The sequence below is a fragment of the Anopheles arabiensis genome, chromosome 2 (assembly GCF_016920715.1).
Source record: "Anopheles arabiensis isolate DONGOLA chromosome 2, AaraD3, whole genome shotgun sequence".
NCBI lineage: Eukaryota > Metazoa > Arthropoda > Insecta > Diptera > Culicidae > Anopheles > Anopheles arabiensis.
The window spans coordinates 46710587-46723026 of NC_053517.1; the positions used below are offsets into that span (position 1 = coordinate 46710587).

At 48.9% G+C, this 12440-nt stretch overlaps 1 protein-coding gene and 1 long non-coding RNA gene across 5 annotated transcripts in view; one reads left to right on the forward strand and one right to left on the reverse strand.

Annotated features, from left to right (window-relative positions):
* Nucleotides 1–5811: 5811 nt before the first annotated feature.
* On the reverse strand, nucleotides 5812–7098 carry LOC120894429. Its single transcript, XR_005738197.1, has 3 exons — nucleotides 6862–7098; nucleotides 6648–6786; nucleotides 5812–6568 (listed from the first exon to the last, which is right to left on the reverse strand). It is a non-coding gene; the product is annotated as an uncharacterized LOC120894429 (long non-coding RNA).
* A 29-nt stretch (nucleotides 7099–7127) lies between these two features.
* LOC120894427 (mpv17-like protein) overlaps nucleotides 7128–12440 on the forward strand; it is a 139916-nt gene continuing 134603 nt past the window's right edge. For 3 of the 4 annotated variants that reach the window (XM_040296997.1, XM_040296996.1, XM_040296999.1), the window contains exon 1: nucleotides 7129–7399. The gene's annotated coding sequence lies outside the window, so the exon portion shown is untranslated. Of the gene's footprint in view, nucleotides 7400–12440 lie in introns of all 4 variants that reach the window. The other variant, XM_040297000.1, reaches the window with a different exon arrangement.

A 12440-nucleotide genomic window follows, 5' to 3' on the forward strand; every position in this document is an offset into this window, starting at 1 on the left:
GGACAGGCCAGGCCGCGCTCATTTCATTTATTCTGACAGTAAAGCATTTTAATCGGCAGTGACAGCTGAAACCGTAACGTGCGGCGGTGGTGCAACGTCCGCGCGCTGCCCCGGCTGCAAAATAAACGACCAAGTTCCGCACTAAAGTGACATTTAGCGTGCATGGGAAAGTTGAACCGGGCTAGAGAAGTTGGGGACGTTTTTATCTCTCTCACCCCCGTGCCCCCAGCATGGCTATAGCTGAGCGTTGTGGACCTCTCTCTCCTCTCCCCACCTTGGATGACAGTAAAATTCCCGGAGATTATGTACCGGCACACAAGCGGGACTGGGGTGGTTGCTTCTCCATCCAATATCTGCAACCCCACCGGGATGGTGGGACCATCAGCAACAGCAGAGAAATGTTGCAAATGTTTCAAACTAACCTTCTCCACACACATCCCGGGGCAGTGGCGGGAGAGACTGCCTCGCCTTACGGTTCGTGGTGATATTTAAGCAGAAGTTGGTACTTGGCAAGCAAACGATTACCCTCTAGGGGTAATGAGCACGAGGGGTCGGGATTTTATCCGTGCCATAACGCTGCACGTTCAAACATCTATTAGTGATGTCCTCTCTGGAGCGCATCCATGACTCGGATCTGATTCCGGTTATTGTTAGTCAGATGTCAACTCCGACAAAATCGGAACCAATAGCTTCATCCGGAGTCAGCCGGAGTTGGAGTCGGCCGGTGTTGGAGTCCGAAATCAGAATCAAACTGGAGTCGGAGTCGCTCGGAGTCGGTCAGTGTCGGGCTGATATTTCATTTTGTTTTTTTTTTGCGCATTTCGTGAATAGCGCTTAGCGACTACAACAATGGTTTGCGATCAATTCCGACTTCGGGCTACTCCGGTTGACTCTGAATTCGGACGACTCCAAACGACACCGGACGACTTCAGACCACTCCAGACGACTCCAGATGACATCGACACTGGATGATTCCGCCTCTGGATGACTCCGACAATGACTCCAGATGACTCCGACCCCGAACGACTCTGGACATCTCCGGACGATTCCGGACGGCTCAGGAAAATACTGTTCGGACCTATTTTTGGAGTCGGCTACGAAATTTTCAAAGTTGAATCGTAGTCCGGACTCCGGATTCTTGCCAACTTTACCCATCACTACCCTTTATACTCAGCCCCCTTTCTGGTCGTAGGCAGATGAGACCTTAAGCGCATTTTGCAATTTTTGCTGCAATAAAACCGAGCTGATAGTAGTGTGTATGATGGCGTTTGGCAGCGGAAAGCGAGTGTTTGGAAGGCACTTTTTTGTTTAATGCCATACCAGCAGATTCGAGCAAAACGATTAAAGTTTGTTGCACTCCGGAAAAGGGGTTTGAGATGAACTAAAAAAAACCCAATCCCCATTTTGGTCGAGTCGGTACCAAACTCAAACAGCTCAACTAAACCGGAAAAAAGCCTCCTGGTGCACATAGATAGAGAGTGCCTGATGGTTGATGTTGGTGCACCTCTCCAACCAAGCCAAGATGTACCACACGGCTTTATGAATGTGGTTTCCCGCACTTCAAATCGCACCCATTCAACAACATACAAAAAAAAAGTAGTAAGAAAGTAAATAAAATTATTGTTCCAATTTGGCACGAAGCGGCCAGCCAGAGCGGCAGGGGGTACTAGTCGCCTGTATCAAAGCATTGGCACTCCTGGCAGGCATTTTCAAACGGTCTCTTCCTAACTTTAAACTCTTTTAAGCCTATTGTGAGCGGCGATCCGGCGAGGGGTTTTTTTTGCTTGCTTGCGTTTGTGTGCGCTTTAGATACGGAGAGGGGCGCAAAGATAGTGGCCAAGTAGGGACCCGGCCAAGTTGGCCGATCGGCACGATATGGAATGCAAAACACATTCCCCGCTTCCGCCCTTCCTGCTAGAGTCGCCAGAGCACGTTAAGCCATTGGCGCAGTATACAGGCTCAGCAATCTCCCCCCCTCCTCCCCCATCGCACTCCCCAAAACCGCTCGAAACTCGAGTGCTGGCCGATGTTGAAACAGAAAATAATCGCAAAATCGCACTTAATGCGATGGCGTACCACCGATGGCGAGTTTATAAATAATCCGATTAAAGTAAAGCAACAAAAGCGAAAACACAGAGCACTGCCGGGAGAGGAGAAGCATTTCCTCCCTGCGCTGCTTGCCCTTTTCCCCCGCTCCGGTTCCATTTCGACGGGTTGTTTTACTTTTTTACCATTTTCGTTGAAGCAACACATCCCATGTGCATCGGAGAGTTCGTTTTTACGGTCGCCCGAGAAAACTGCTCCGTCCGGGAAAGGGAAATTAGCCAGTTTGCCAGTGTGTGTGTGCCGGGAAAGCATTAAAAAGCGGGTCTGGCAGTTGCCGAACAAAAGAAGGGTGTGAAGAGAGCGAATGGGAGAGACGTGCGGGAAAAGCCGGGCAGGAAAATATCCATTACTAACGACCTGATTTTAAATACCTTTACCTTCCTTTCTTGTTGTTGTTGTTGCTGTTTGCACACACTTCCTCGCCACCCTGGTCCAATTGTTGTTGAAATTGCTTACGGATCGGATCCGGCCGTACGGGTCTCGCACAAGGACACACATTAGCCTGGTGGTGGCTGCGAAGAGATTATGCCATAACTGGTCGCTGTTAGTGTGTCTTTCGGTACGTGAGGCACGAAATAAATTGTTGCCAGCATACAAATCATCTTACGGGCAATTTTCAACACTCCGCCACAGTGACGAATCTTTAACGGTCGAGAGCGCGGCGCCGTGCCGGGCTGGGGGCAGACAGTAATGAGCTTGCACGGTCGTTCGGTGCGTTTTGGTGCGGTTAATGTCTTTGGTGCGTTTCAAACACAGCACAGCTGTTCGGACGACGTCGTTTGATTGGGTTTGAAGATTTAATTTCAGTTTTATTTGCAACGTTCGTTTGTAATTTTTTTAAAAAGTAAAGTCGGATTGTTTATGACAAGAAGTTAGCCAGGCACGAAATCGCACGAAGCGATCATCATCAAAGATTGATCATGTGCACGTAACATCCAATTCTAACGGAAACATAACGCACAATCTTTCTGATTCAAGCAACCAAAGGAATAACACGAAACATCAATAAATGTTTACGATCGGTTGATCGTGTCCTAGAATTTGCAGAAAAGCTTGTCATTATTGTGCCAATCTTTGGGCAATCATTTCAGCAAATGAAAACGTGAAAGATATCATCTTTCAACCGATCATCACTAGCGCTTCCCAAATTAAACTGATATCGCACGCGGAATGAGCTTCAAAGACGATGCTTGCTCGCTTCGCACACATTGCTATTACGCCAGATTGATGGGGACGGACAGCGCCGCGGGCCAACTCAACACCCGCCAGCGTATAATCTGATACTTTATCTAAATCTTACCCACGGCTTTGATCTGATCGAATCAATCAATGCGCCATCCAACCATCGAATAATCAATGCGCCTGTGAAGTTTTTGGAGGGATTTTCATACGTGCTGCACATTCGCATCACATCCTTCCTCCCAGAGGCGGAAGTGAATTGGAATTAATTGGTGAAAGAAAAAAGAAAAAAAAGGCCGGCTTACGATTTACGGTTCGCTAGTAATGATCGCGCAGCGTTGGCATTCAGCCCGTAATAGTAGTGTTAGGTATGATTTACCTGTGCCCCGTATCCCGTGCCTCGTCGTGCCGGAATGCGAAAAGGGATGGTGAGGCATACGAAATGCGGCGAAAGAACCAAACGATCTTTCGCAAGTGACTTTCAAAACAACCCGAAGGGGGGGGGGGGGGGGGGTTGGGGTAATTCGTACCAATTCTTGGTTCTTACGCAGGCATCGCTCCATCGCTCCCTTAATGGGAAGGTTTGCGAATGGTAATGGATGGGTTTCGCCGATGCCAACCGCAACGACAGAGAGTAAAAAAGAAACAACAACCCCTGAATGATGTTTAAGCGACCGAGCGAGAGGGGGGAAAAAATGAATAAGATCCAAATTAAAAATGCTGCCCGTAGCATCACCGCCGCCATCGGCGACTGTCGGCGTGTGTAATTTCACTCGCCAAGTCCCCGATCTGCCCTTCGTATGCCATTCACGGGCCAGTTTAATTGTGCTTTTAATTAAGTGTTATGCACATCCACCCCGATATAAGCGCCGCTGGCCGATGGGTCCACTGGTTGTGTGAGGCCGCGTGAGAGCCGGAACGGGTCAACTGCAGTAGTTGTAGATTAGCCCAGCTGCTCCCGGCATTTCAGCCCAGCAAATGGAGCCGACAATAGCGCTGAGAACGGAAGTGTGGCGGAGCCGGCAATACGTGTTGAATCTAATTTGCCCAGAATTTAGTTCACAGCGACACACAGGACGTTTCGAGGCCCGAGACCCGCGGGCTATCCCGGACGAATCCGTTGGACCTCCATTGGAAACCTCCTCCCGCTTCCCACTTGCGGTTGTGTGTCGTTCATTATTCAGATCATTTGACTGACAGGTCGACCGTCGGTTAACTCTTCCAATCGCGCGAGTCATTTGTCCATCTCAGCAACCTCCCATGCTCACCCGTCCCTCGCGGCTCCCTGAAGCAGGCACCGAGCCGAAGTGACAACCCCGTGGAAGATTGAAGTGGAAGTTTCCCGCGCGGTGTGTTCCCGTTTTGAATGATTTTCGCACTAATGGGCAACGGGTAATGATGGTGGTTTGCCGTTGCAATCACGAACGCCACGCTGCGAGCATTGAATTCTAGCCTCGTTTGTTCGCTGCTGCTTATTTTTTGCGCACTTGCTTGGACCGTAAACGCAGATGCTGTCACGGTGCTCTAACCCCGCACGGCTCTAACATTAAATGCAAAGGAACGTCGCGCAGGTGTTCCGATATATTCGCATGACACTTTTTCGAACTGCTTCGAAAGGGTGTCTATTTTTCACAGCCAGGTACGGGGGTCTGTCGAAAATTGGCAGTAATTCAAAAAGCACGTCTCTATAATAAACCTGGTGGTTTCCTTGTGGTCCGCGTTTTACGGTTTCGTCTTCGTGTGTCCGTGGGTTTTCGCAAAGTACTCTATACACACACACATACACACAGTTCTCAACCGACCGAACGAATGGGGAAGACAATAAAGTTTTTCTTTCCAAGCGGATAGTGGCCTGGAGTCACGGCATGCGGTTTGCGCACACAGGAACACAAACACACACACACACGGGCCTCGAGGCCATCCGAGGTACAGCCGAAAAAGACGCAACATTATCCTACTATCTATGCACAACTGCCGAGAGTGAGTGTAAGCATAATAAATTACATGCACGCTCTCCTCGCTCGTTCTTCTGCTCCCCCCCGATCCTGCCAACACCGGACAGAACTGGCGAAGAATGCACACACACACACTCCCCCCGGAGGCAGCCAGCCAGCTGGCAAAGGGTCGTGTGGTGCGGAACCGATGGTCCGGGCAAACGGTTTTTGTCTCCAAGACCAGTAAATTTGTTCGCAGCCAAAAACGGGACAGAGACGAAAGGCACACACACACACACACGCCGGTGCAGCAAACGTGCTGCCCGGGCAACGTGAAAGGCCAGCAAAGGAACACACGAGCCCTCTCTCTCGCGCCCGGTTTGTTGCGCTCCTCCAAGGCGGTTCGGTGCAATAGGGTGCAAGAGGTGGCGCGCAATAGGAACTATAAATTTTGCCTTCCATGCTCATTTATCAGAGCCCACGGATCAGTAGATTCCATAAATGAAGCAATAAATTTTGCAACACATCGAGCAACACTGCAGTACACACCCGGAGCAAACGTGCCGGTGCGAGGCTAGTTGCAAGATACGTTTAAGAATACGTGCGGGCTGCGTGAGGCTTTGACTGGCATGCTTTTTTTTTGCGTGTGCACCTGGGGTGTCAGTTCGAAAACAAAGCCGTAAGCCGTAGACCAGCCCGCCCTACAAACAACCATCAACCACTCAAATGTTAGGGATCATCGGACAGGATCGTGAGCGGTGACTTCCTCCCGATTTTCGTGCGTACCGGCGGTTCCGAAACGGGTCGAGAAAAACGGCCCGAAACTCATCGGATTGTTTTCTTATCTATCGCGGGTTGAGGATAGCAGCAGCGGTCACCAGCACCGTTTCATTTCCGTTCGCGTCTCGGGACGTGGTGCCGAAAGTCGTAGTAATGTAAGTTATTTGTTCATTCCAAAATAGCACTCTTGTTCCCGCAGGCTGCTCTCGTGCTGTTTGGTTTCTCGCGGCCTGTTGTATCGCGCATGTATCGCGGCAGAGACGTTTGATGCGACCTCATCGTCGGTATGAAGCATTTGTCCCATCTAGCAGCAACACAAACACACATAGAATGGACGATGCCGGCATGATGGAACCCAAAGCCTTTGATGTACGCCGGCCCTGTACCTGCGGCAAGGGACGCTTTTTCCCTTTCAGCATCCCAAAGACGTGTCGAACTTGTCCAGGCTTAAGAGCGGACAAGACAGAGGCCGAGGTTGGTTTCGGTAGCTCGCTTAAGCCCGTCCAGCATTGGGATCATTTGCATAACACCCCAGGATGGACAAGGGGTCTTCAATTCGCATCTAATTGCTGTGGGAAATCAACAGTCCATTGAGAGAGTTGGTTAAGGCCTTAAGAATAGAAAAAAAACACCGCTTCGATCTCTTACCAGTCCATCAGGTCCTGTAGGAAGAGAAGATATCCGCTGTTTGGCCCCTGTAGATGTCTTACATCACGTGATGTCACTTGTGTTCAATTTGCTGCTATGACACACTGACCTTTTCGCTTCGTTCGTCCGCATTTTGTTTCTGGGTGAAGAACGGCACGTGAGCCAAACTGACCGCTTCATGGCACAAGATCAACCTCCATCTTCCTCTACTTACCGCTCTCTCTCTCTCTCTCTGCGCGGCCATCCGCATCGACCCTTAGATCTCGTGCCATTCGCGTAACGCGTAAATGTGGCCGCCGGCCAAAACTGGTGCCACACACCGAGATGCGCTGATTTTCGTCGGTTTTCACGGCCATTTGCCAATCACACGAAGCCATGGCTACTTTCGAACACTGCGAGCAATTGCATGCAGAATCAAAATAAACACATCGCAGCAACCCGCACACACACACACACACACACTTGCAGCCGAACTGTCAAATGCCTGCGGGCGATCGCGTAGCAGCTGTCAGTTTGGGGCTGTGGTTCCGTTTCATAATCCGGCGGAAGCGGGTGAACTTTTCTCCTGCTGTCTCGCTACGAAAGCGTCCGTGGAGTTTTCGACGGGTCTCGTTCCGGGTTTGGTCGGTTTCCGGTTGCTGTGCTGCGTGTGTTGCGTGCGTGTTTGTTGTGCCGTTTGTGTGGACGTGATTCTTGCTTGAACCTTCGATTGTGCTCCAGTGCTAGTGATTGTGGAGTGGCATAAACCCCAAGTAAGTGGCTGTTTTGTCATTGTTTTCATTTATTTCGGTGTTTTTTGTGTTGAGAATTTGTGCAGAGCAATTTGAGGACCCCAGCACCATCACGCACTGTGGGATAGCGCGGTTGCGGAAGGTAGTAAAGAAAATTGGCACAAATTAAAACTGCGCATCCCTTACTAGCTCACGCCCGAGCACACCCTGAAGAAACCCCTCACACCCTCGAAGTCACTTGGCAAGTGAAGGGAGACGCACCGCAATGGCGAAAATGGCTGCGCTCGAGAGGGTCGATAATTGCTGCGCGCCGGTCCGTGTGTCGCAACAGCGGATGGCGTCGGGCTGATAGTTTGGTGCTTAAAATTGTCATAAATCAGCATTAAAACTATACGCGATACTCGAAACTCGCAACCTGCTCTGGCCCCTCGAAAATAGGAGGGGTAACCGATCGCACCTCGATATTCCGGTCGGGGGAAGCGGAGTGGTGTGGAGCGGGTTGGAATTATTCGATTGAAACGGTAACAATAATGTATGTAGGAGGGTCGAAAGGGAGGTGAGAGTGGCGGGTGAGAAATAAATATAAAATAAATTTATGATAAATTTTATTATTTAACAACTTTCGCTCGTTCTGACCGGCGCGCTGGAATGAGGTTAAAGATATCGATGGCCCTTGCGCAAATGGTCCGGCTGCGGTATAACTCAACTATAAAAATAAGGAGCACTCGCGCCCGTAGAATGATCATAACGACGATGATGATGATGGCGGCCGTGCACTATCAATTCCCATTGCTTCGGCAGTACTTGCCAAGCGGCCGTAGAGTTGCTGTTAGGGCATTTTATGATTGTTATTAGTTTCGTTAAAAATTTATAACACATGCGCTTTGTTAGCGAGCGTTTCGAAATGAGTGGCCGGGAAAACGCGGCTCCATCATTTCTGCCACTTTGACGGAGGGCGCAAATCTAGAGCACTGCGCTCTGGAACCGCAAACGCACCGGGTTATGACTATGCATGCCACAGAGTGGCTCATTTTGACTAGCCGGGGCACGTTGTGCGTGTGTGTGTGTGCACCGTGTTGGCAGCATTCGCACCGAGCTGTAAAGAAGCTGCATTTTCGAACCACCTTGGTTGGCCATTCGCCATTCCTCGAAACCTGCCCGAGTGCTCTCACCAAGAGCCAAAAGAAAGAAGGATTTCGAGTGTGTGCGTGTGTATGTGTTTGCACGAGTGGTTGACGGATACACTCGAGACTCTTCTCGTGGCTCAAATGGGCCCTCTCGTCTCGGGGCCCCATTCTTCACATTTTGAAAGTTACCTGTTCTTTAGCCCGCCGCTCACACTGCTCCTGCCACTGGGAAAGGGAAAACCATCCCTCTAAGCGACACGCAGCGCAGTAACACATTTGCAGGTTACGCGAAGGGTACGGCGGGGGCTGTTCGTGGAAAACCGTTTCACGCTGGGTCGTGAAATTTGTTGGGGTTTTATTACATTTTTCAATCCTTCACAGCAGCGAACGCGAGCTACCCCACACTGCCGCCGCCGGATGCGATTTGAGTCGGAAATTGGACGCGAACACGTTTCGGGGTAGGAAAATGTAAACCGCCCCTCCGTACTACAGCCACCCCATTGCGTGCACACGGTTTTCTTTTCACACTTATGTGCCATTCTCCGGGCGTGCTTTCGACTGTTCTTGACAGCTTCGCTTCTCGGGGTGTGTTGGGTTGTTCTGTTTTGTTCCGCATTTCTTGGTCGCTTGGTTTGAAAGGGTGTGAAGGGCCGCAGCAAAACCTGGCTGTGGGATGATTTTGATTCTGAAGCGTCTCGGCAGCGTAAAAAACGCGCTTGTCTTTTTGTTAATTTACGGCTGTTATTGAAACGAGCGAGAATGGGTAATAAATGTTGGGCTGATTAGATTTGGATTTTGTAGCGGTGATTTATATATTAAAATGCTTCTTTTCGATCCATGCGTTGGGGGAAGAACTTCTGATAATGAACCGGGTGTTCGGAGTGTCTGGCGACTAATTAAATTTTAAATGTTAGACGTACAGGCAACGTACTAATGAACGCCTTTGTTAGCTATTGAATTATTCTTGTGTGAGACTCAAGTATTTGCTTGCCATAGATATGTATTAAATATATTTATCAAACATTTTCAACGATTCCATGAATTATACATACTCTACAGTATGTCTTTAAAAATTATCTGTTTAAATACGCTTCCCCGTATGGTTCCTTATTGTAAAACTTTTAAAAGCCATGTGAGTATTATTGAGCAGCATAATTAAACTTAAGCTTTTGGTAAGCTCCGCACAATTTTATTTATGCATTGAGAATAATCATTTTTGGTGTATTTATGTATGTACAGCAAAATTTCCATTTAAGCTGTGATGGCTTGCAAGTAGTCATTTGTTTCTTAATCGCTGAACTAACATTATAATCATTCTTTACATAATTTATTTTTCCAACTGAGAGGCGAACCATTTAACGCTTAAACACACTTCTTATTAACATTTTTTCTTAAACTCAAACACAAGCGCACACACACACACACAACCATATATCCAGGGCACGATGGAAGAATCAAACCGTGACCGTATCTTAATAAGCACGGCCAGAAGCAGCAGCAGCATGGTTCACGTACCAATTAAATTAAAATCGAGCTTGGGCCCGCCGAACGGCCAGCGGTTCCTGCGAGAGGTCTTAGCCTAGGGCTGACCTTTCAGGTATATACACGCTCAAATCAATCCGCTTCAATCCCGTGCCAAACTCGTTATGTTCCATTTCCACACTCTTGGTGCGCGGTGGTGGTGTGCATTGCATTAACTATCTACCGCCAGGTCCAGTTGCAACTTTTCCCACAATCTGCGCAACATCTGCTGTGTTGTTTGCTTTCAGACACAGCCCCCAGGATCGCGCGTGTTCCCCCTCACCGATGGGCTACAGCTTTCGATCCAAGAGGTATTTAACTTCACTTTTATCCTGCGTTGCGTTTATTTTGTTTTCCATAAATTTACATCGGCAAGTAGCGCCCAGCACTACCGTCCCGCGGCTGCCGCCAATAATCGGCCAAAGGCTTAAGCTGTGGACGAGGGATGGCGAAAGAAAAGAAAGAAGAAGAAAAAAAAACAACCGAAATAAAATAAAACCCAACGGTGAAAAGAAACAGCGACAAAATGCATATTAAGCGACAGTCCATAATTGCCTCGAAATATTAATTATTCATGCTTCAGCTCATTAGCTGCGGCTTAATATTTCGCTGTCTAGTAGAGCGTCGAGGCTAAAATTGATAATTCTGCTGACGGATTTGCGTCCCCACGCCGCTACACACCGGGCCGGCATGACATGATTAAAATAAAAATTGAATCTAAAATCCCCCCCCGACACGACACGATGCTCTGGCGCAGATGATGCTAATGTTGTGGTTGGTGCGAATGTGCGCAGGGGTTGTGGTTTGGTTTGGTGGTGCCGGGCGGAAAGCGATAGGATCAGCGATGTCAATACAAAATCCCATGATAAACCGATCCCACACCGGGCGATGTTAAAAATTAAACCAAAACTGATACCCCCTGCACTGCAAGTGCACTTTGCTGCGGGTAAAACGACAACGACCGGTCCCGTTCAGCTTGGCAGCGGGACTGCGCATTGCCAAAAGGGGGTGCTGGTGCTGGTGGCGCGCACCGACATATGGACATCAATAAAATATGAGCCGTTTACTGCAATGGAAAGGTTCTCAGCTTTTGCTCTTGCTGCACTGCTGGCGTTGCAGTGTGATAAAGTGCTGATACGGTCAGTCACAATCCATCACGAACCTTTTAACTGTTCGGAGAGCAGTGGGGCCCCTTCCTCTCTCTCCCTCCCTTTCTTCTCTTGCCCCGCAACTGTGTTAATCAGCAGTCAGGTTTGGTTGCATGCGCGCACCGAAGCGTACTTGCTTGAAACATGATTATGATTTTAACCTATCGCAATCAGAATGTTGGCCTCTCTCGCTCGCCGTGGTATTTATGATTTGATTGGCATATGTGTTGTGTGTGCGCACACACAGATGGCTGAATGGTGGAGCGAGTTTAAAAAAAAACCGTCCGGCCTATGGGTAGGAAACCTTTTGAAGCCATGTTAATGCAGCCAGCGCTTGCATCGTGGTCCTGTTTGTGCAAGCGCAAATGTAATAAATTTAAGTGGAATAAAGTAATCACAAAGCCGGCGTCTCTCGGTTCGCATTGCCTAACCATTAAAGCGTCATAAAAATGATGACACATTGCCTACCGTCGCTCCGTAGAAGTAGCGTCAGACGAGAAGCAGTCGAACCATTTTTACCAAACACATGGCGATACTTTCTACCACAACACTTCCTTATGAAGATCTAGTCCCGCTGCGTGCCCAGCCCTCGAGCCAAATCAGCCTACTAAAATGGGAAACATTCCAATTCCACAGCACCGGACACTTACGCGACTAAACGATCCATTCCAATCCAAGACAGCAGCAGCAAAAAATGATGGTCACAGACGATCAAAATTATCGTGGCGGTGTGGTCATCGTGGTTCGCTTTCCGTGAGCCACGCAAACACACACACAGCTGGCCTCGATTTTCTGGTTCGCAGGCCACGCACCGCTTGCCGAAGGAGGGAATCCGGTCGGTCGGTCGGGGGCAGCACGTTGTAAAAATGCAAATTAACGCGGCTCTAAATCCGAGCGCGAGCGAGTGTGTAATGCATTCTGGCCGGCATTAATGATGCATCGCTTATGTTTCTTTTTTTCTTTCATTCAGTTTTGTTTTTTTGCGCAACACACTTATCATAATTGAAAAGGATTAAGAAAGAATACAGAAACAACGTTCATCGATATCATTTTGAGGAACGGGAACCACTTTTGGGTAGTATCACGGCTCCCCCCCAAAACGATCGGCTTTAGTTTTTGTTGATCGTGGATGGAAAACCCAAAATCCCCTTCGTTACTGTCTCTCCCCCTTGTTCCTCATCGCTCAATCCCTTTCTAATCCCGCTGTGGCTCCAAGGCTCCATGACGAGCCGTCTGTCTGTAGTATCCGTGTCTTACCAACATTGC